This window comes from Lissotriton helveticus, chromosome 4_1 (assembly GCF_964261635.1).
Source record: "Lissotriton helveticus chromosome 4_1, aLisHel1.1, whole genome shotgun sequence".
Taxonomy (NCBI): Eukaryota; Metazoa; Chordata; class Amphibia; order Caudata; family Salamandridae; genus Lissotriton; species Lissotriton helveticus.
Genome location: NC_136063.1, coordinates 1,117,596,500 through 1,117,621,605, shown reverse-complemented (window position 1 = coordinate 1,117,621,605; position 25,106 = coordinate 1,117,596,500). Strand labels below are relative to the sequence as shown.

The window sequence follows — 25,106 nt, the reverse complement described above, 5'->3', positions numbered from 1 at the left end:
GCCTTCTCCATTATGTTGCCAGGTGTTGTAGGCTCATGAACCACAAGGGTATATTCCTCACATTCACTAGTATTCTTGACATCAGCTCTCCTTAGCACATATCACCCTCTATATGTAGCAATGAACAATTTGAACTACAATAGGTCTACAAGAAAGCCTGGATCCTCCTCCAGTTTAGAGTACAAAAATGCACGCAGTCTGAAAAAAATGACACTGCTCTGTACGCCACCTTCTTTCATGCGGTAACTTCAGCTTCATCCTCACAACATCGACAAGTCTGTCTTGTTGCTGAAAGCAGGCGTAGGAGCTGGTTACATTTTGCAAATATCTGACTAATGGCCACTATGTGAGGGGAGAAAGCTGTGTCACTCTGGACTTCCCACTCTGGATTTTCACACTACTGACAGTGGGGGGAGGGGGGGACAATATTCCCCATCATCCTCTGCAGCCCAGCAACCTGCATTTAAGGCAAGCGTGAAGCTGACCTGCTGTGTTTGTAGCCACTACATGAGGGGGGAAAGCCGTGCCACTCTGGACTTCAGCACCATGGTGGAACAAACTACACTCCCCATCACCCTCTGCAGCCCATCAACACACATTTAAGGGCGACACCGACCCACTGTGTTTGTAGCCACTACGTGTGGGGAGAAAGCCGTGCAACTCTGGATTTTTAAACCACTGGGGGAAAAAATGACACTCCCCATCATCCTCTGCAGCTCAGCAACGTGCATTTAGGCATGACGCCGAAGCCAGGGTCAATGGTGGGCCATTCCATGCCAGTTGGAGCCTGGAGGAGGCTGGGCTCCGCACCCCTCTTACCATTTGGTCTTCATGAGAAGGCAATTTTAAATCTCTCATGGGCAAAAAGAAGACCAAACAACCTGATACAGATGGGGTAACTATTTCTACGCTAGACTCTTTTCTTGTAAAGGCGACAAACGTTATAATAAACGAGATTGCACTCACAGAACTGAGACTTTCTTTGGGAGACGGGGAAGTGGAGTTATTAGCAATGGCCCCAAGAGCTCTCCTCCAATCGCTGTTCATGAAGGTGTTTCTTCAGGTTTATCCTCCCTTTGTCTTGATATAAGCGCCAACCCAGAAATATCTCCCAAGGAGCCTCCAGGAAAAAGAAAATGGGGAGAAACCAGAGAGCCCCAGCCCCCCAAAATGAAAAGACCAAGGAAAGCTCCATAAAACTCGATCCACATCTGACTTCCAAAATCATTGGCTCCTCCCGCTTTAAACTTGAATGATCTCAATGAAAAACTGAAATCACTTTTCTTAACTATGGTGCAACCTTCATTGTCGTGTTTGGAAGATATCGAACTGCGGGTATCAGAATTTATTGAGAATGGTGGGCAAACCCAAATCGTAGGGTCCCATGTGTTAACTTCCAATATTACTAATGCCTCTAATGGCCTCCGCCGAATGTGGGGAAATTCCCATTGCCTTAGGGAAGAAGAATGTAGTTTAGAACAGAGGGGGGAGAGAGTAAGTGACACAAGTGTTTATCAGCAAGTGGGAGGGGAAAGAATTTTTCATACTTAAACCTCCCACTGGCAGCATGTCCATTTGTTAATATAATGGTTAATGTCCCGGAGTTAAGCCAGTTACAACTAGAGTGCACAGAACAATTAAAGGATAAAGCATGTTGTAGGCTGAAGTTTGCTAGAATGGGCTCATACATCCAGGGACATCTTATTATGGCAAGGAGAATACCCAGGGTGGGTCCAACTACAAAATAAATCAGTGGGGATTGTATTGTACCTAACTTTGACAGCTCAAGCCTAGCAGGATACTTGTCGGGCCAACTCCCTATAGCGCCATCCACAAAGCACGTAGATAGATGACTTACCTTTAGGGTTTTTTTTTTTATAAGCGCCAAGATAGCTCTAGGGTCCAGAAATCACGAGATGAGGATATGGTTAGTTGGGGGCGTGGCTATGAGGCAGATGGGAGTGGACGCGTGAGCAGAGAGCTCCGCGCCGACCCAGTCTCTTATCCTGACTAGGGACACTATAAGGAGCCCCAAGTCCCTAGATTGGCAGAGAAGGGGGCCGGGAGGCACCGACTGCCGGGACAGCGAGTTTGGAGGCGGCGTGATCGGAGGTTCCGCCGAGAGAAACTTGCTCGGCAAGGCGAACCCAAGATGGCGGTCGGGGCTCCGTGACCAAGCGGCCGAGAGAGCAGGTCGTCCTGGGTACACCATCGAGGAGCATCGGCGAAGCGGACCCTCCCCACCCGATTATCCAGGGTGAGAACTCCAGGGGGACTCGGAAACAACCACGCAGTCCAGACCCTGATGACTGAACGTCACCGGTAACAGTGGAGGCGCAAGTTGGCGGCAGGAGCGACCCGCAGAGGCCGGGCAGCGGACTATAGCCGCGAGAGGAGCTAAGGGGCAATACTGCTGTGGCACAGACTGGGACAGCGGTTTGGGTGACCGAGCAGCGCTATAGCGCGACCTGGTTCTGGGTGCGCCCAGTGGCGAGCGGTCCCCCCCGCTTTACCCTCCTATATGACGGAAGGGGATATCAGCGGCAAGGAGGAGGCGTGGGGGACGGTGCAAGTTCGGCGAGGAGAGGTCCGGATTTGCGGGGGGGCTGGAGTACAGTGTTAAAAGCGACGTGGACGTCTCGCCACTCAGGCTGGATTGCGGCGGCTCCCGATGAGGGGGGAGCAGTGTGCGGTGAGCGCTGGGAAAGCACCTTGAACAGGTGCAAGGAGGCTGGTGGTAGAGGGGATGGCCGGTGCTGGCTGAGGGGTTGGATTGTTGACTGCATAACAGAGCAGACAGGCAGTTGTCAGTCACAGAGGGCGGCTACACAACTGGGTGGCCAAGCCCGGTATGAGGGCACGTGAGAAGGATCCTGGAGCTGCCTCCATGCCTGCACGCAGGCAGTGGAAGATCACAGGTGGAGAGTGAATGGGCCGTGCGGTGCTCTTAACAGCAGGCGGCCTGAAGAGTACCGGTATGGTTGCAGGAATGATGTAATTAACAGAGTACCTGCGCTGGTGGCAAATTGAGGGGAGAAGAACAGCCAGAGGACAACCAGTATATAGCGGGACCACCGATGGCAGAAGGAAGCGTGTTATTGGGAGGTGCCAGAGACGACTGCTGGGGGTCTCCTCCTCCTGTTTGGGGGTCCATCGGCTGGTGCAACTGGCCAGGGAGGCTGGCACACAGGAACTTGTGCGACTAATGGGCACGGTCTGATAAGGTGAAGAGATCAACAGCGGCTGGGAGTGGGCGTGTGTGGAACAACTGATGGGGGACTTGAGCAGGAGCTAACCAGGACAGGACCACAGGAGTAGTTATGGAATGGTGACAGCAGTAAATGGAACACTAAGAAGAAGGGCTCAGTTAATAGCTAAGTTGCAGACACAGCGAGAGCGAGCACTGGTACGGGGTTGAGACCCATTGACTTTGACCCGGAGGAGGGGGAGCCTGTACTGCTGTCCGACCTAAAGGGACGCAGGAGCTGGCGTTGGCTGGCCTGGAGTCGGCCCCAAAGTGGGAAGCGAACCTGTGCTGCCTGATTGGAGAACAGCTCGATAGAGAGACTGAGACAGTGGAGTAACGGGGCTTGGTTGATACGGGTGGACGACCCTATCGAGGTGGGGGTCTCTGATAGAGGGAGCAGAGAGAAGAAGAGAGGGCGACTTGACCACCTGAGGTGTGGCAGCACAGTGGGAACTTGTAGTGTGGCTGCGACACACAGAAGACCGCCGGGAAGTTGCGCGACTCTTGGGCCAAATTTGAACATAGGGAGCAGGCCGGAGCGCCTATGGAGCAGGGAGAGGATTTGACTACAGGGTAAGTACAAGAGGGCCTACAGCAACGCTCGGACGTGATGCTCCAGCAGCAGGTTGACCAAATACTAAAGGCCATAACAGACACTAGGGAGGCCTTGCAGCTGGATATTGCACATGGGACACAGGGTTTGGGACTATTCCATGTGGACCATGCCAAATTGACTGACAGGGTCAAGCAAGCGGAGACGGCCATAGAAGTCCTGGAATCGGCACAGTCGATGATGGCGCAAACGACTGATTTTCAAAATAGGCTGCAGACCCTGGAGTGGTGGACAGAGGATGCCGAAGGAAGGAATCGCCAGAACAACATCCGGGTGGTGGGACTGCTTGAAGGGGTGGAGGGAACCAGCATGGTGGAGTATTTGGAGGACTGGCTAAAAGGGACCGTTGCGCCGAAAGGACTGTCATCTTTCTTTACTCTGGAGAGGGCGCACAGAGTTCCGGCCAGGCTGCTGGCCCCTGGAAGTCCACCAAGGCCGCTGGTGGCCATCCTGCTTCATTACAAGGATAGGGATCTCCTGTTAAACAAGGCCAGGACAGCGGGCCCGTATACCGTGGACAACAGTAGGGCGACACTGTTTCCGGATTACACGCTCGAGGTCCAGCGCCGGAGGGTGTCGTTTGTGGCAGTCAAGAGGGCACTTCGGGATGAGGGTATTCAATACTCTCTGATGTTTCCGGCGCGCTTGAGGATCACCGTGGATGGCAAGATGTCCTTTCATGATAGCCCAGAAGAGGCTTGGGACTGGCTGGAGATGTATAAAGGGGCATTGGAGAAGCAGGGAGCAGCGTGAGAGGAGGAGCGGAGGGGCCAAGACCGCGCAAACTGAGGCGCAATCGGCGATGTCAACCGGCGGCCCAGAAACCGACAGAGACAGACAGAAACAGAGCGAATGGCCACACTGCAGGCTGTCACGGCTATCTCTCAAGCAGGGAGGAGTGCATCGCCGGCGAGAACGGAGTCGGAAGTGGGATTCGTGGATGAGGAAGATGAACAGTCAGAAGCTGGAAGTTCGAACCTGCCTCATGTGACAGCCGGGACAGCGGACGAGATTGTGGATGGGTGCTGTAGACTCTGGCTGGACGTGGGGAATGCACTCAGTAATGGGGAGGGAGACCAGGGGGAGGATGGATTAGGACCAGGATGGCTGGGACTCGTTTACTGTGTTCAGGGGACTTCTATGGAGGCTGTGGAACGCAAGTGTAAGACATCTCGCTGAGAGGGAGCCCTGGAGGGGGCAGATTTAATATAACGGGGGTTGAGCGGAGGTTGGCAGGCTATTAGGTGTCCAACTCTCTGAAGCACAGGGCTTACCTCCCGTAAGTTTGTGTGGATGTAGCCCCCTAAGGGATGTGGGGGGGAAGTTGTGTAGCAGTTTGGATGGATTCTAATGTTGTAGTGCCTGTTTTGGGGGGAGGGAGTAGGGGGGCATGGGAAGGGGTTGGCGGGAGTTAGGGACACCGGTGTGCTCGTAGATGGGGGATGTGCGCAGGGGGGAGATGGTTTGACAAATGTGGACGCTACATGATTTAAAATGTATCACCTGGAATGTAAGGGGGCTCCATAATATGCAGAGACGGCACAAGGTGCATGCTTACCTGGTACGTAGGGGGGTGCAGGTGACACTCCTTCAAGAAACGCATATTAATAAAGCCGAGGGAGCAGCATTGAAGAAGAGGTAGAGAGGGAATCTTTTTATACCACTTATTCTGCCTTTGCCAGGAGCGCCTTGGTGTGGGTTAGAGCAGGGGTTCCTTTTCAGGCAACGCAGCAATTGATTGACCCAGAGGGAAGGTTTGTAGCGGTATCGGGGAGGTTAAATGGAGTAGATGTAGCTCTGTGCAGTGTGTATGCCCCTAATGTTGATCAGCCTTCCTTTTTAGAAAGATTGTCGGGGAGCTTGGCCCCATACTTAACGGGCGCAACGATAATGGGGGGAGATTTCAACTCTATAGCAGACGTGGACAGAGATAGATCCCACCCCCTCTCTCGGGTGCCCCAGTACACAGGCCCTCAAAGGTACGGAAAGCATGGCAAAATAATTGGGGGCTGGTTGACACGTGGCGTGCCCCACACCAAGAGGAGAGGGATTATTCCTATTACTCTGGACTTCACGACTTGCATGTGCGCCTAGATGCCATATTATGTAACCCACATGTCCACTCCAAGGTGATGGGCAGCGAATATTTAGCGAGGATAATATCAAATCATAACCCGCTACTAGTGAGAATACGATCATACCAACCTGGCGACTCTGCCCGGAGAAGAATGAGGGGACGGCAACTTCAGTGGCGATCGAGCGTTTAAGGTAGTGACCAGGGGTATGTGCGAAGGGAGTGTGGAAAACGTTATTGGTAGACTTGGAGAAAGCAGAAAGCAAATTGAGAGAGGCGCAGAGGGACCGCCTTGAGCAGCCTGGGGTACAGAGGGAAGTAACGGAAGCTAGAGAGGCAGTGGCGGTGCAGGTGGAGAGGCTGCGCTCCTTTGATTATAAGAATTATAGAATGCGGATGCATGCGGAGGGGAACAAGTCGGGCGCCTTGTTGGCGTGGTTGCCTAATCCGATACCTTGGGGAACACCGATACTGGGCCTGAAGGCTCCCACTGGAGAGATGGTGCACACGCAAACAGAGATTAATAGCCTGTTTCTTGAATAATACACTGAGCTTTATAGTAGCCAAATGACTAAGGACGCTGATGGCATTGGGAAGTATCTTGAAGAGGTGGCCTTGCCGAGATTGAGCAAGGAGCAGGGAGACTTGCTGGGTAGTGAGATCACGGTAAGGAGAAGAGAGATTAGGAATGCGATTAAACATATGCCCAGCAACCCTGGGGTGGATGGCATTTCCATAGAATTCTACTCCAAATACATGGACTGTTTGGCTCCACGTCTGCAAGTGGTTTATAAGGAGGCGCATGCAGTGGGGAGGCTGCCTGCAATGACCAGGGAGGCTATTATCATCCCTCTCCTGAAGCCTGGGAGGGAAGCTACAGATATGAAAGCGTATCGTCCTCTATCAATGCTGACGACCGATTACAAAATCCTGAGTAGGATCCTGGCGTCCCGCCTGCTCCCATATATGGCGCAATTAGTGCATCGGGATCAATCGGGTTTTATACCTAAGCCTAACACATCGATTAATGTGAGACGATTGTTACGGATTCTAGAGGGGCACCGAGATCCCACATCAACTGCCGTGATTCTTTCGGTGGACATAGAGAAGGCATTTGATAGTTTGGAATGACCGCTCCTCTTTCAGGTGATGTGCAAGCCGGGGCTGGGGAGGCCTTTCTGAGGTGGCCCCAAATATTATATAATTCAGTGGTGGCTCGGGTTAGAACGGGAGGGACAGTGTCGTCGCCCTGCTCGGTGGGACGAGGAACGCGCCAGGGCTGCTCGCTGTCTCCACGGGCGATTGAGCCACTGGCAGTGCGAGCCAGGTCAGGGAGGCACTATGTTGGGATGGAGCTGCGAGGAGAAATACACTATATATCGCTTTACGCTGACGATCTGTTGATGTTCCTGGCTGCTCCTAGGGAAGTAGTTGCGGGAGCGACAGAGCTGTTGCGGATGTTTGGGGAAGTATCGGGGTTGTGCGTGAATTGGGAGAAGACTTGCCTTTTCCCGATGTGCCGGACCATGGGCACGCCTGCTAGACTTGAGGGAATAAGATGGGAGCACTGTTGCCTTCCGTATCTAGGAACGAACATTTACCATGAGCAGGTGGATATATTGGAGGGCAATGTGAACAGAGCAGTGCGAGGGATTAAGGGGAGTATGGCATTCTGGAGCACTTTGTCACTTTCGGTAGCAGGCAGAGAGGCGCTACTAAAGATGGTGGCACTGCCTCGTCTTTTATATTACTCCAGGACACTGCCGGTTTGGATCCCGGGATCGGTGTTTCAGACGCTCAGGTCTATGGTAGGGGGGTTTTCATGGGGGAGCAGCAGGCAGAGGGTAGCGCTGACCACAATGATGAGGCCCAGAGCAGAGGGTGGATGGACGGTCCCACACTTTGAAGTGTATTATTTAGCAGCCCAATTACAGTGGCTTACGCAGGCAGTGGCCCGGGAGTTTAGAGGACCGGATGGTCCGGAGGACCGATGGTTACCACGGCATGTTATGTTGTTTGTTATACTTAGCCAGAGGCTGTGGGGGCCACGCTGACGAATGAGGAGAAAGTACTTAGAGCATGCTGGAATAGATACAAGCGTAGAGGAGGGGTTAGTAAGTCTGTACGCACCGGAAATACCCCAGGGCATGTGCACGGCCTTTGCGCATGGAGGGGATTGGTCAGCGCTAGCAGAGTGGGGAGATTTGGGGTTGCAAATGATCGGGGACCTGTATGGGGAGGGAGTCTTCTTGCCTTTTCAGGCACTGCAGGACAGATACGGTTTGCCTAGGGGTGAGTTTTTGCTTCATGCAGCTCTGTTATCTGCGATCCAGAAGTACTGGGGAGAAGGGTTATCGGAACCGCAGTGGTCCTTGACATGTCAATATGTTGTAATGACAGCATGGACGGTGAAGGCAGTCACGTGCCTGTGTAGGCAGATGGTGAAAGAGGGACAGCAGCCATTGAATCAGTTACGTGAAATGTGGGAAACTGACTTGGGTAAGGAGATACCTGAAACGACCTGGAATAAGATTATGGAAAGGCACGCGGAATGCCAGATTCCAACTAATTCATTTTTACATTCTCATCAGGGCATATTTAACCCCAGAGCAGATAACTAAATATTTCCATGAGGACTCAGCGTGCTGCCCAAGATGTAACATGAGGGCAGCGGACTTCCAACACATGATGTGGAGTTGCCCACAGCGAGGAACATATTGGGAGAAGGTGGTCGAGGTGCTATGTGGAGCAACGGATAGGCAGATAGAGCCGGACATGGGGGAATGCATTCAGCACTGGTTTCTGCACACAGCGCGCACTAAGATCACAAGCAAATGTATCGATTTGGGGCTGTTGGCCAAACGAGAACTAACAAGACAGTGGAAATGCCAACGGGCGTCTAGCGTGGCGAGATGAAGGGTGGAATTCGAGAACTGGGCGGCTAGTGAGAGTATGGCCAGGTTCCAACAGGCCAGGAGAGCGGATAACGAAAAAGCGATGGAAACTGCACTGGCATGGGAAGCATTGGTGGCATTGATGAGGCTCCCGGACTCGGACACTGACTAACTGAAGGCGCCTCAGGAATGTGCTGGGGCATACAGAGTATAGATAAGCAGGGGCAAAATGAGGGAGCAAAGGCGTAGGAGCGGAGAAAGCGTGTGAGGGAGAATGGACCACATGTAATGGGAGACCTGCACACCCTAGCACAATGTTGATGTTTGATTATCCTTGTTTATAGTGCATAGAGCACACCGGTGGGGGAGTTAGTTGGGAGGGGGAGAGGGGGAGGGAGGGGCAAGAACATGCAGGGGGCACCAAGTTTCAAGAACAATGTGCTTTGGGGCGATTTGGCATGCCTTCACTGATGATGATACGAACAGATGATGGAGAGGATTGATAGCGTCATGCAGATCTGCTTAAGATACGAATGTTAATATGAAGGCGGACAGCTGATATCAATGCAATGTAATAAGGAATGTGCCCCATGTAGAAATGAGTCGTGTACAAGGGGGGGATTTGTGTGTGTTGAAAAAAAATATATATATATTAAAAAAAATGAAGATATAGTTAGTTCTTGCATCAATTGTGCCACTTCGAGAGGAGCGTCTGTAACCCACACTAGTAATTGGTTTGCCCCGCTGGAGCACGTAGAAAGCTGTGACTGACTCTCTATGTCCGCAAGAAATGAGATAAATAAGAGTAGCAATAGGCAAGTAGATAGTGGGGTAAATGAGAAGAAGAGAGAGGAGAAAATGGATTGGAGGCTAATAGCATGGAACATCGCAGGATTTAACGCCTTAACCGTGGCGGTTTTTCCGCCGTGGTGCGGGCGTTCTGAAGAGTGGGCGGAGCTGCGTCCGTTGGCAGCACTAGGGAGGTAGTGCTGCCGTCGGCCGTTTGCCAACGGCAGCACGCAAGGGGTTAATAACAAGAAAGAGAATATTGAGTGGATAGAAGAAATCACAACATTTGACATCATCTGCTTTCAAGAAACTTGGGAGGTGGGGCCTATCTTTTTGGATGGTTATCGATCATGCAAAACTCCGGCACTGCCACCCAGAGCTGGAAAGGCAAAAGGGGCATACTGACATTAATAGCAAATACTGTCAGTCTTAACATCTTCGAACAGTTACCTCATTTTCATACTGGTTTGTAAGGGGCATGGTAATTGGGATTTAGTTATAATAAATGACTACAGTAACACTTTTAGCAATATGGGATTAGTGGCAGAAGAAGCTGATAGGACAATCAATGAAATTAGCCAACAGCATACTAAATCCCTGAAAAGTATTTGGATGGTCGATTTTAACATTAACAGCTGTCTGAAAGTTGAATCCCCGATTTGTGGAGTAAAGACTATGATAGAGACCCTATTATTCACTCCCTATGGAAGTCGCCTGAAGAGGTTATTGATGACATGGAGTCTAGCGGTTGGAAACAGAATAAATCCACAAACTGGATTAATGGACAAAACCTTCGATAGTGCAGGTAGGGGGTTCTACAATTAATTACATCTTTGTCTGAGACAATTTGATACATAATGTTTAATATATACAGGTACAGCCCACTGATTATAGCAATCATGCCCCACTTACTTGTGAATTGGGTTGGGGAGGGTTCATCAATATAGTAGAGGAGGTAGTCCCAAAGCCTGTTTCAGCAAGAAAGAACAGTTACGTTTTAAAATGGGACAGAGTTAACAAGGGTAATCTATTTACTTTAATCCTTATTTCTAATAATAGGTAGATCATAACGTGTCTAGAAGGTATCAAGCAGTATTTAACTCACCCAGTACCTACTCAAGAGCACCGATTAACATGCTGGTTTGATAGTAATTGCTCCAAGGCATTAGTAAACTTGTGTAAAGCTTTGAAAAAAGTGGCAAGAGATAACCAATTTGTAAGGATCCTGCGACTAGGGTATAAAGAAGTCAGAGACAGTAGGTTGAAACAGCTAAGAGATGAAGCATGGGAAAATGTAAGGCAAGATTCTGAAAAAAATGATAGTAAAGATTTCTGGAAGGTGGTAAATTTACCTTTTTTTATTTTTATTTTTTATTTTACAGTAAACTTCAATCGGTACATAGTTGCATCTCGACAAGCAGCATATGTAATTGTTCCTTTTACATACATAATTTCTTATTCTCTCATATTTACCCATAGTGGTCGTCTTTGCATATCCAAGGTATACAGTTGTGTGGGTTTTCTTACATCACATAGTATTTCTACTTTAGTCTCCATTAGTCAGCATAATCTGATAGTATGTCCTCTTGTGGGGGCTCACATATATTTCCACGGAAAGCGTTCCATTTACCCCACACCTGAGTAATTTTTTGGGGCAGCCCCTATGTACATAAACTGCTTTCTCTGTTACCATAACACTGTCCATGTCACAACACCATTTTTAATAGCTGTAGGGGAGCCGTCCTTAGACGTGCATATTGAGAAGGACGGTTGGGTAAGGCACTATAAAAGATATTTCAATGCAATGAAGGAATAACCCCCTATATAGCCTATCTGGCTTCGATAGATCATTCACATCTGACTTTAGAAGTGGCGGAAATAGAAATCGCCCTCCACCAGCCATCGTCATTAAAGGTCACTGGACCAGACAGGGTCCCATTTACATTTTTCTATCTAATAAATAAATGAATGTGGGCTCCACTATTAAGAAATGTTTTAATTCAATAGCTAAAATGGGCCCTCCAATTTCATGGAAGCACTCTATAATTATACCTGTCTTCAAAAAGGGGGATGGTTCCAACCCAAAAAACTATACACCATTTCCCTAATTGACAGCACAGCTAAGTTAATGGGTTGCCTTATATTGAACAGACTTGAAAAATGGGTAGAGGGACAGAAGACCCTTTATGAGGTCCAGTATAGCTTCAGGAAGGGCAAGAAAACAATATTCCAGTACTTGAATTTAATGATGGTGGCTGCAATATATTCCGTGGTAACGAAAGGTCAACTATGTAAGGCCTTTCTGGATCTTTCTGCAGCCTTTGATTGTGCAGTCCACAGTAAACTGTAGACGATTATTCAAAACATGGGTGTCAATGTTTCAATAATTATATTTTTAAGGCAACTATACATGGGAGCAACAGCAAGCGCCCGATATGGGAAGCAAGGGGAATACTCAAAACCCTTTAAAATTGAAAAAGGTGAAAGACAGGGCTGCATCTTGGCCTCATTTCTCCTTGCTCTCTATTGTAACTAGCTAGACAAAGCTTTAGTGGGAAATGTAAAAGATACCCCACACATTGACTCTCTACCCCTTCCTATTCTTCTCTATGCAGATGACGCAGTGCTACTGGTCAGAACACCTTTGGCACTGCAGATTCTCATAGAGAAGTACACAATGTTTATGGCCAACCTGGACCTATATGGCAACAAAAATAAAACATTTGTATTAATTATGGGAGTAGACACTAACCTGTGAGATTTTCCATTGGAAAGAGAAGAATTGAAGTAGTGGAGAAATTCACATATTTGGGTATTTTTTTTTACTTTAGATTAAACAGGAAGGATACGGTGGTTAATAGTGCAAACCTTATGGAAATCTGTATGGCTGCATTATTTTGATTTTAAAAAGAATTAGGGTCAAAACCTATTCAGGAGATGATAAAGGTCTATCTAGCTAAAGCGATTGCAACTTATACGGCAGCAATTTGGGGTATGGTGGACGTCGAGGTATTGCAGCGTGTAGATGAAGCATTTTGCAAAAGATTAATATCTGCACTCTGCGACTGCTCGAGTTTTATTTGCCACACAGAAATTGTATTACCGTATATCAGTGATTCTATTTAAATGGCTCCAATATTGCTGTGGCTTTCGATATGGAAAAGAGATACAGTTAATTTGAATCAACTAGTGTTAAGAGATATCTTGATATTGAATCATGAACTTAGAAATCCATGGTTAACCTATGTAAAGACCACCCTTGTATCCATGGGACTACGCAAACTCTACGATATGTTATGTGGTAGCTTCCCTAAGTTCAAGCTTAAAGAAATGTTTCTGGCTAAGACAAAAAATGACAGATGGCTCATAAACAAAGATTAAAGCAATATAGCCATGTATCAGCAGTTACCCGCTGTGATGCATGGTGTTTTTTCTTACCTGTCCTTTGTAGAGAATCCACAGGATTATTTATCTTATCAAGGTTTTGCTTGAACTACATTCCACTTATGATAGGTTATCCCGCAAATTCCTATTGAAATAACCAGTTGTCCTCTTGCCCATGTGATGGAGAGTCCTCCCTGTCAAATTTGCACGTTTTGTTCTTTTTCTCCCTGTATAACCAGTGGAGAAAAAAGTTTATTGTTCCGCTATTAAGAAAATATAACTTCAGAGAGTGTTTGCCAGCTCTACTTTTCATCTATCAAATGCAAAATCTGTATGTGTGCTAAATGCTTACATCTTTTTTATTGGCAGCCTTGAAGAATCGACATGTACCATAACTGATGTGAAATAAACTGGGACAGGGTCCATATAACAGGAAAGAAAGTGGAAAGAAAAATAGATATAATTGATTACAGGCAAATATTAACCCTCAGTCTCAGATCTGTATTAGATATTTAGAAGACAATGTAAGGAATTTTAGCTTGTAACTACCAGCACGAAAGGGGTTTTATGATTGATGTTGCACAGGGGCAGGGCCCAGGTCTGTCTAAATCACCTTAAATCTAACAGAGGAAAAGAGAAAAATTGCAGAGATTCATCTAATCAATTTTATGTCTAAAATTATTTATGGATTTTAGTATTCTAGAATGAAGATTTTAAATGATTATGTTTATTAGGTTTTAATTATTTATTTTTAATATACGTTTTTATAATAATTGGTAAAGATGAATTATTATATTGATGAATTTAAAGACAGTTTACTAAGGCCAAATAACCCAGAGCCATGTCCTACCTCTAGCAAATTGAATGTTCTCTTTTACTGCTCCTATGTACTTTTATGTATTTTAACTGACGCAAAATAAAGTTGGTGATGATGATGAGTACTACACTGTTATTTCTGAAATGGTTGCTGTAACCCCCTTTTCATAATGAAACAAGCCAAACTCATCTGTTAGAAAACTCAACTTTGGAATGGCAAGGATCATACACATATTTTCACTATGCCCTTCAGAAACAGGGGCTTTGCTCAAAGTTATTATCTGGTTGATCCATGTTTATAAGCATACAACATTCTCAATTGTTTGTCTGCATTTATTTCTGTTGCAATATGACAGTGGGATTATTCATCTTTACTGAACAGGAGCTTTGCTGAGATGATCTTTGGTTATGAATGTTCTTTCTTAATATCTGCAAATTAGTCTGTGTGCTTTTGGTTGTGAACCTCTCTTACAACTATATTGACTGGGTCTGTTAAAAGTTTCAACAAGCTTCCTAGGTCTTGCGCATTCTGTAGACATTTGCAGATTCAGGTTCATCCATATCAGAGAATGTTCAGAGACATTGTAACTGTTCATCAGTGCAGTTGCAACGTCACTCAGGAGAACCTGGATTACAAAAATATATTTGATGAATGCACAGGTCTTGCTACAATGGAAGTAATGATTACACTGGATGGGAGGGTGTGCCAGACAGCATGCAAGAGAGATGCAGAGATTAATCCCAGTGGAGAATCGCCCAAATTACTTGGCCATAAGATCAGTATCAAACAGGAAAGTTTTGAGATTGCTTCTAAAAACTGATTCCGAAGGGCTACAGCGGAGACTGAGTGGCAGAGAGTTCCACAATTTGGAAGCCAAGTAAGTAAAGGAACGACTATCTCGTCGAACGTTACAAATGCGAGGAACATAAAAAAGTTTCAAATTGTTGGATCTCAAGGCTCTGGACTGGAAATAAGGCCTCAGTCTCCTAAGATATACAGGGCCCTTGTGGCTGTAGGCTCTAAAACTAAAGTGAGTGCTTTAAATTGGATTATCTTGATCAAGGGAAGCCAATGAAGATTTCGTAAATGAGAAGAGATGGATAAATGAGAGGGAATCTTCAGAATGAGGCGTTCGGCGGGATTCTATTTGTATTGAAACCGCTGCAGAAGGAAGGTCGGAAGGCTTAAATAGAGGCACTTGGCATAGTCCAATTTAGCTGTGACCTACGCTTGGACAAAAGTTTCTTGGGAGTCCATCGGAATGAAGTGGAGCGTTCTTCTAAGGGTTTCTCAGGGTGGTAAAACAAGAATCAGAGAGATAGGACTTGGGGTTCAAAAGTAAGCCGCAAATCAAATTTTACAGGTTTCTGGCCAACGAAGTAGGGGTCAGAGGACCTCCTACTTCAGGGAACCACCACAAACCAGCATGTGGGGCAAGCTTAGCGCCAAACAAAAGAACTTCAGTTTTATCTGAGTTGAGTTTAAGATAGCTTACCTCCATTCAGACTGTGTATGTATGTGTGTGTATGTATATATATATATATATATATATATATATATATATATATATATATATATATATATATATATATATATAAACACACACACACACACACACACACACACACACATATTAACACACACACTCTATAGCCATTAGGGTCCGACCTCAGTAATTCACACAAGTGAAACATTTTCCTTTCCTCCTTATGGATGTATCTTTAACATGAAAGAAATTGAACCTAAACTTGGAATTGCCATCCTAAACTCACACTACCAACAGCTGCCTCCTAATCACATCACCAGCTCCTACCCTCCCTCCCAAAAAATGGTAACTTCTGAGTACATATGAATACAAAATCGACTTTATCCATCTACTGGAGTGCCATCAACTCTGTTCCTTCCCATGTTTTTGCTTGATAAAATGACTTTGTACTTTACATCACCACTCATCACGCCATCTCCAATACAGAAACAATAAGACCTAATATTACCAGATAAACCAAATTAAGGATAATCAAAACTCCTGCTCTGCAAAAAAAAAAAACCATACAATCCACCCGTCATCACTTCTGAGGCAAAACAAAAGTAGAAAGGCTATCAGGTAGCTATTTTAAAGTCCGGTACAAATGTTGCAGTCCTGAGAAATATGTACTATACTTCAGATATATTCCTTCAATCAATAACCATGAAAATTCTCAGTCTCATCTATGCTACACCATCTTCCACGGCTTGGGTGATGATGTTCATACAATGTTGTAATTTCCTTGACTAACAGACCAAGGAGATTAGGTCCTCTCATAGTGTAGTGATCACAGAACTCTCATAATAATAATAATCCACATTTCTAAAGCGCACAATCACCCGTAAGGGTCTCTAGGCACTGGGGGCCATCGGGAAGATTAAGCAAGCTATTGCCCAGAGTCACATGGAGCTGGGCTAATCTGCCGCTGGTGCCGGGGATCGAACAGTGATCCCCAGAAGCCGGAGTCAGTCGCCCTAGCTGCGGCGCCACACCTCTTCCATAGTAGGCTCATCACTCAAAACATTCATTACCTAGTAATTTAATAAATCTATAATACTAAAATATAATAAAGCCCATGTTATTTTATGTAAAAAAATTGCATTTGCTCAAAATACTCGACTAAAATGCTACATTAGCATTTCATACTACATTTGCATTCCACAATGTAGCTATGGACCCACTTCTTTAACTAGGTGAATCTGTTAATCATTAAATTCACTACATTTTTCAAATTAAATAGTAGATGCATATGTTTAGCATTATCCTGCCATCTAGTGCTGGGCTCAGACGATTGATTACAAGCTGTTTTTCTTCTTACAAGTCTTCGAGTCACGGGGTATAGTGACTCCTCCTCCAGTATCTATTGCAAATTTTGCTCGGCTCCTTTATGAGATTGTTTTGTTCGATAAAGGAGTAATAAAGTGACAGAATAAAGAAACATGCGTATAATTGTGAATTAGATTTCCAAACAGTATGAAGTAATGCAACCAAAAGCTGGAGGAGGGTGGGTGCATATGAATCTACGACACTACACACTACGAACAGATGCTTACAGGGTAAGTAACATATTCCATCCTTAGCATATGTTGACCTTAGATATATAAGCTTGGCATCGAATGTAAAGCAGTGCTCACGTTTGCGGTGACTAGCGATTAGTTGAAGTACTTAGCGATTGGTTGAAGTACTTGTTTCAAATAATGTCTTAAGTACAGCTTGACCCACTCCTGCCTGTTGGTGTGTGAATACGTCAACACAGTAGTGTCTGGTAAATGTATGTGGGTTATTCCATGTTGCTACCCAACAGATATCCTCTATGGGGATATTTCTAGAAAAGCTATAGTGGCTCCTTGTTTACGTGTGGAAGAAGCCCGTGGTGGTCCTCTAAGTACTCTTTTGGCTTTTTGATAACATGCTTGAATCCATCTATCTATTGAGTGATTCCAGCTTTGGATATAGGTGCCCCAAGGTGAGGTTTATTAAAGGCAACTCACTTGAGTCTGAGTTAGTAGATGTGGTCAAAGAGGTAGTTTTGTATGTGGCACTAAAGATAGTTGCAGTAGGGCTGTGAACCATGGCTGTTGTGCCCATGTTGGGGCCATTATATTAGTGTTAGTGACGCATGTATTAACTTCTGAAGCACATATGGAATGGGAGAGGAGGTAAAGCTTAGGCAAATACTCCTCACCAATCTGGCATTTGGGGTTGAGGCGAGTGGCAAACAAGTCTATTTCTGGTATTCCCCATCTATTTAGATAAGAGTGGAGTAGTGGTAAGTTGATCTCCCACTCATGTACCTGAAATGAGTGCTGCTGAGCAGATCTGCAAGGTCGTTGTGCACCCTAAGTAGCTATTCTGCTAGAAGGTGGATTTTGTGATAGATTGCGGAGTGCCAGATGCGAAACGATAGAAGGGATGGCTGTGATGAGTGCCTACCCCCTGTTTTTTAATATAAATGCATTGCAGTCATATTGTCTGTGCGCATTAGTACTACTTTCTGGTGTAGGTGATTTCAAAATCGACTTTATCCATCTACTGGAGTGCCTTCAACTCTGTACCTTCCCATGTTTTTGTTTGATAACATGACTTTGTACTTTAAATCACCACCCATCACGCCATCTCCAATACAGAAACCATAAGACCTCATATTACCAGATAAACCAAATTAAGGATAATCATCACTCCTGCTCTGCAAAAAGAAAAACATACAATCCACCCGTCATCACTTCTGAGGCAAAACAAAAGCAGAAAGGCTATCAGGTAGCTATTTTAAAGTCTGGTACAAATGTTGCCGTCCTTAGAAATATGTACTATACTTCAGATATATTCCTTCAATCAATAACCATGAAAATTCTCAGTCTCATCGTTGCTACACCATCTTCCACGGCTTGGGTGATGATGTTCATACAATGTTGTAATTTCCTTGACTAACAGACCAAGGAGATTAGTCCTCTCATAGTGTAGTGATCACAGAACTCTCATAGTAGGCTCACCACTCAAAACATTCATTAACTAGTAATTTAATAAATCTATAATACTAAAATATAATAAAGCCCATGTTATTTTATGTAACAAAATTGCATTTGCTCAAAATACTCGACTAAAATGCTACATGAGCATTCCATACTACATTTGCATTCCACAATGTAGCTATGGACCCAATTCTTCAACTAATTGAAAAACTGTTAATCATTCAATTCACTACATTTTTCAAATTTCTAAGCGTGTCAAGGACATTAATCTTTTATCAAAACATCAAATTGACCCTTATGGTCTTTTCAAACATAATGTGAAAACCTGAACTTCTTTCCAGCTTTTCAGCATCCACTGACAGTCACACCTACATAGGAAAGACTATTAATGACTTCCAAAACATAATCCCATTTGCACTACAGTATGCCCCACCCTGATAAAGTACCTTCCCATCACTTTCCTTTACTTCAATTTCTCAAAACACTTACGTTAAGTTTAGGGATGCTGGCTCACTAACATAAAGATGAGCATATGAGCATTTCAAATATTGTTCCTCATGGTATAACAGATAAAAAAAGTTTAACTTAATAGCTAATGCAAGGGAAGACTGCAAAACTTCATAACTGCTCAATCACTCAAAATTTGCTGTAGCAACACAGACCATGGTAAACACTTTAACATATTAATTTGAATGGAACGAGAGTCATCTAATACAATAATCTTGCAAGTGGTCACGATGCAATGGAATTGGTCATAGGCAGCGTATTGACGGATACTGTACCAATGCACTGTGCCTGTTTGAAGCCGATGATACTGCACTGTAATTTGTTTTTGTCTTTTGTTTATTTAATGAAAAGAATCTTTAAAAAAAAATAATCTTGCAAGTGATCTTAACTTGTTTGTCAAACTCAAACTTAACTCTGCACTCACAGGGCCCAACTCAGTGTCCAGAAGGCCACCTTTTTGCCACAAAACATATTATGGTAAGAAGTCATTAAAGAAAATGATCTCCATCCTCCATGTTCCAGAGCCTTAAAATGAGGACTTTACCTTGTACCAAAGTCAAACATGATGCTCATAAGCTATTACTGTATTCTGTCTGAAAGGTACTTACTAAGAGCGCAATCTGTGCCGCTTACAATACTACTGGGATATTTGTAAAACACACAGAACTGAATTCCTTATTGGAGCCACACAACCCATCTGTGGAATATGTGTATACAAACTTTGCATACTGGAGATTACCAATGCCATTGCTAAAAGTAAATTGACATCCTTTTTTGTTTGCATATAAATTAATTTGTAACTTTTATGAATCTATGTCCAATTTTGTCTACTAGCAAGAAAAGAATGTACCCAGAAATGTATTGAAAAGTACGGTCCACTACCACAAACACAAATGTGGTCAGGAGTTTTTTTAGCATATTGTTATGAATCTTTCCTTTGGAAGACAATGCAAAATCCAGGTCATCTGATAACCAACAGAAAGGAATATTTTACTAAACCATCTACGTATCTATTCGTAGCGTGTAGTGCCGTAGATTCATCTGTTTAACATTATCCTGCCATCTAGTGCTGGACTCAGACGATTGATTACAAGCTGTTTTTCCTCTAAGAAGTCTTCGAGTCACGGGGTATAGTGACTCCTCCTCCAGTGTGCATTTCACATTTTGCTCGACTCCTTTATTAGATTGTTTTGTTAGAAAAAGGAGTGATATAGTGACAGAATAAAGAAACATGCATATAATTGTGAATTAGATTTCCAAACAGTATGAAGTAATGCAACCAAATGCTGGAGGAGGCTGGGTGCATATGAATCTACAACACTACGAGCAGATGCTTACAGGGTAAGTAACATATTCCATCCGTAGCAAGTGTTGACCTTAGATACATAAGCTTAGCATCAAATGTAAAGCAGTGCTCACCTTTGCGGTGGCTAGCGATTGGTTGAAGTACTTAGCGATTGGTTGAAGTACTTGTTTGAAAAAATGTCTTAAGTACAGCTTGACCCACTCCTGCCTGTTGGTGTGTGAATACGTCAACACAGTAGTGTCTGGTAAATGTATGTGGGTTATTCCATTTTGCTACCCAACAGATATCCTCTAAGGGGATATTTCCTAGAGAAGCTATAGTGGCTCCTTGTTTACGTGTGGAAGAAGCCCGTGGTGGTCCTGTAAGTACTCTTTTGGCTTTTCGATAACATGCTTGAATCCATCTATCTATTGAGTAATTCCGGCTTTGGATATAGGTGCCCCAAGGTGAGGTTTATTGAAGGCAACTCACTTGAGTCTGAGTTAGCAGATGTGGTCAAAGAGGTAGTTTCTTATGTGGCACTAAAGATAGTTGCAGAAGGGCTGGAACCATGCCTGTTGTGCCCATGTTGGGGCCATTATATTAGTGTTAGTGGCGCATGTGTTAACTTCTGAAGCACATATGAAATGGGAGAGAAGGTAAAGCTTAGACAAATACTCCTCACCAATCTGGCATTTGGGGTTGAGGTGAGTGGCAAACAAGTCTATTTCTGGTATTCCCCATCTTTTTAAATAAGAGTGGAGTAGTGGTAAGTTGATCTCCCACTCATGTACCTGAAATGAGTGCTGCTGAGCAGATCTACAAAGTCGTTGTCCACCCTAAGTAGCTATTCTGCTAGAAGGTGGATTTTGTGATTGATTGCTAAGTGCCAGATGCGAAACGATAGGAGGGATGGCTGTGATGAGTTCCCCCCCCTGTTTTTTAATATAATGCATTCCAGTCATATTGTCTGTGCGCATTAGTACTACTTTCTGGTGTAGGTGATTTCAAAAAGCTTTGAGAGCTAGCTGAATTGTCAGAAGCTCTAGATGATTGATGTGGAGATGTGTCTGAGCTACTGGCCATAGACCGTGAACTGTGTGATCTTGCATATATGCTCCCCATCCCTGAAGGGATGCATTTGTGGTAGTGGTGACCTGCGGGAATGGGGCTTTGAAGGGCCGGCCTTGAAACAAGTTGTGGCTGTTCCAACACTGCAGAAAGTGATGTGTTGCTGGCCCTACCAACACTAAATCTTGGAGATGCCCCTCTGCTTGAGACCATTGAGATTGCAGAGTACGCTGAAGGGGGGTGCATATGCAGACAAGCGTGTGGTACGTAGGCTATGCAGGAAGACATCATACCTAAAAGCCCCATCACTACCTTTTCTGTGAGCTGAGCTTGTGGTTGTATACGAGGTAATGTTTCTGTGAACTTTTGCACTCTCCGGATTGGTATATGCTTGGGCTGAAACTGAATTGAGAGTTGTATCTAGGAAAGGCTGAATTTGTAACGGGTGCAGGTGAGACATTTGTATATTGAGGGTACATCCCAGTTTGAGCAGCACGTTGATAACTTACCAAGTGTCTTGAAGACACGGTTGGTAACGTGAGGTTTTGTTAAGCTAATCATCTAGTTAGGAATAAAATATGTATTCCTTCCCTTCTGAGATGAGCTGCCACTACTGCAAGGCACTTGGTGAAAACCCTTGACGCCGTATTAACCCCAAAGGGTAGCACTTTGAACAGATAGTGTCACCTGTTGGGTTGAAAACAGAGATAACATTGGTGTGCTGCATTAATAGGAATATGGAAGTATGCATCCTTGAGGTCTAATGCAGTCATGAAATCTCCTTGCTGCAGCAAGGGTATGACCTCTTGCAGTATGACCATGTGAGAGTGTTCTGATGAGATATACCTGTTAAGTGGCCTGACATCTAGGATAGGCCTTAACGTTTTGTCCTTTTTGGAAATGAGAAAATACAGGGAATATTCTCCATATCTGTGATGTTGTAAAGTTACAATTTCTATTGCCCCTTTTTGAAGAGATTGAACCTCTTCTTCTGAAAGGGTAAGATGGTCCTGTGGTATGTTTTGTGTTCTTGGTAGAATTGTGGGTGGTGTTTGAGGTCTAAACAATACCCGTCTGATTATGTATAGCACCCTAAGATCCTTGGTGATGTCTTGCCAGTGTGGGTAGAAATGTTTTAACCTTCTCCCTACTGTTGTTATATGTGGTTGGGAGAAGTGTAGGTGGTCACTGTTTTGGGGGGCTTGGAGTTCTGGTAGTGGATGCACAGCCTGTATCTCAATTTTTTGTTTTATAGAAAGATCCTCTGGTAAATTGACTTTGATAGGAGACCAGTGCCGGAGTCAGTAGAAGAACCCCCTCTGGCTGCCCCTCTGTATTGACCTTTACAAAAGTGTCCACTGTGTTGAAACGTTTGTAGGGGCCCATTGCCCCCCAGTTTGTCTCTTTTTTTTTTTAGCTTTTCTAGCATTTTATCCAGCTGTTGCCCAAATAGGTTTGCCCTTCAAACGTTAAATTGGAGCTGGTGTTGTTGTACATCAGGTTTAAAAACAGATACTCTGAGCCATTTGTGGTGTCTGATAAGGACACTGGTGTTCCTCGCAGGCGCCTGTGTCTACAGAATCTAATGCACATTGTATAGCGGTATTAGATATGGCCCTGCCTACTTCCACCAATTCAGCAGCACGCTGTTGGTATTGATCATGGAGGTGTTGCAGTAATTCCTGCATTTCATCCCACGTGGCACGATTATACCTGGAGAGTAGCTCCACAAAATTTGCAATACGCATGTGGGTGGCTGCTTGTGCTGCAACGCGCCTACCAGCGGTATCATATTTCCTACTTTCTTTATCTGTACGAGGCGCACCCCCTGTACCTTGTGAATTTGCTCTTTTTCAGCTGTGTGTACCACTAATGATTTTGGTGTTATTTGGCCCTTAATATAGTCAGGGATCAATGGACATGCTTTATATATTTTTAAATTCTAGGGGTGCTTACCCTGGATGTAACTGGCTGCTTAAACATGTCATGTGTGGAAGACAGAATACATTTAAGCATGTGGAAATGATCGCACAGTTTTTTGTGATCTATTAAGTGTTTCCACTAGAAAATGATATTCTTGCTGCATAGTGTGTAGGGTTACTTTATGATATGCAGCAGCCCTACTGATAATAGTATGATGTTGTATCATCTGTTGGAGAAAGTTTGGATGGGTAGATGTTAAGATATGCAATCATCCAGTGGATCAATATCGTAAATATCCCATGGATCAGGGACAGCACTGAGATCTCCCTGTGGATCTGTCAATAAGGTATATTGAATTCCTCAAGTTGATCATCACCAGTAGGAGACTGTAGTTGCTCAGAAGGCAAGTGTTTCAGAGAGGGTGTCTGCACTGGCCTTGCTAGTGGTGAAGGGAGAATTGGTGAATATGGAATAGGAGGTGAAGGATTAGGAGGAGGAGAAGGAGAAGGAGGAAAAAAAATAGGGAGTGTGCCTCTGTTCTTTTTTTGTTGATGGGTTGGTTCAGAACCAGCAATGTTCACCTGAAATGCGTTCTTCCTTTTGGGAAGCGTTTGGAAAACAAGTGGTGGTTTAGTGCCGAGTTTCCCAGTGTCCAGGAAGTACAAACAGAGTATTTTGTCCCTTGTCTAGTTCGTCTTGCAAGCGCTGAAGAATGAGCTGCAATTGTTCTTGCTGTGTCTCATTTTCACCATTGGTGTTTTTTGGCGTGGAAGACGTTGAAGAGTCTTTTGTACCAGTTGCAGTTTTTGGGTATGGGCTTTCGATGTCAACAGATTAGGTGCTGGTTTCAATGCGGAGAGCTCAGAGGATGACCCATTTTTCAGTTCTGAGAATTTTTTCAGATCTGATGTGTGCTGCTTCGGCTCAGAGTCTTTACCTGACTTCGAGTGTGCCGATGTGGTATGTTCTGGAGCTGCCGCCCGAAACAAACTTTAAAGCTTTATATTTTTCAATGCTAGTCAATGGCTTCCTAGGGGGAGTAGACTTGTGCACCGGTTGGTGGGAACCTCCTTGGCCTGAAGGCAATGGGGCTTGGAAAGACAGTTTGGGTGGTTTGGTAGGGGTTTGGGCAGCTTTTGCAGGGGTACGCACATATCCCTGTGTTAAATCGGGGTCAGAGTCTGAGCTGTACCCACTGCTAGCCAGCAGTATTTGCACATCTGGTGATGCTGTTTGCGCCTCTGTGTCCTCTGGTTCCTGTTCAGGGTCTGGCCACTGATACCCGAAGGGGTCTGTTGCTTCTTTTGTGCGTCGCAGCATGGTGGTGTGGGCCCACCAACACTTCCTTCGCTGCCAAAGAGTTTTCTTGTACCGGAACCCCAAGCTTGTTTCACAGGAAGCCTCGTTGTGTTACGGTGACAAACATAGATTGCACACTCCGTGTTGATCTTGCCTGGAGTACTTTGCATGGCAACTGGGTCAAAAGCTTTGGGGGGATTGTTTTCTATCCCTCGTGGACGGTGTTCTGTAGAATCAAAGCAAAGACGTTTTGGAAGGTCATGCCCGAGCCTGGGTGGCCACTGGTAAATGACCAATAACAACAGCTGATGTTGTTCAGATAGGTATCCTTTGCATTAGAGAGAAAAAACATAGCACTGGAAAGGTCTCAGTGAAGAATTAAGTTTTGGTCCTGGAGCTGCGATATTGACGTCCAACCAGACGGCAGAAAAAAAAAATCTACTCCATGGCTAGAGTCGCCTTGTGTACCTGCATGCAATCTACATACTACGGGGGCATGGCCACGGCCGACATACACTCCTACCATGTGGCATCACATCTACAGGTTCTTAACGAATGGTGGTATGGGCCCAGGGACGAACCTGCCTATAAGTTGGAGCGCTGGATCATAGGAGAACCATCCTTATACCCCCTCCTGTATAGCAGGGCTGCCCCGCGGCGACTTCCCTTCGCCACATCAGTGGTCATTCTGTCCAGCTGCAGGCTTCGC

General features: G+C 45.0%; 1 protein-coding gene across 5 annotated transcripts in view; it reads right to left on the bottom strand.

Moving 5' to 3' along the window:
• PTPN3 (protein tyrosine phosphatase non-receptor type 3) overlaps positions 1-25,106 on the bottom strand; it is a 1,880,479-nt gene that overhangs the window by 1,762,846 nt on the left and 92,527 nt on the right. For 4 of the 5 annotated variants that reach the window (XM_078687727.1, XM_078687724.1, XM_078687726.1 and 1 more), the window contains exon 2: positions 10,530-10,585. The gene's annotated coding sequence lies outside the window, so the exon portion shown is untranslated. Of the gene's footprint in view, positions 1-10,529; positions 10,586-13,055; positions 13,169-25,106 lie in introns of those variants that run through there. The other variant, XM_078687725.1, reaches the window with a different exon arrangement.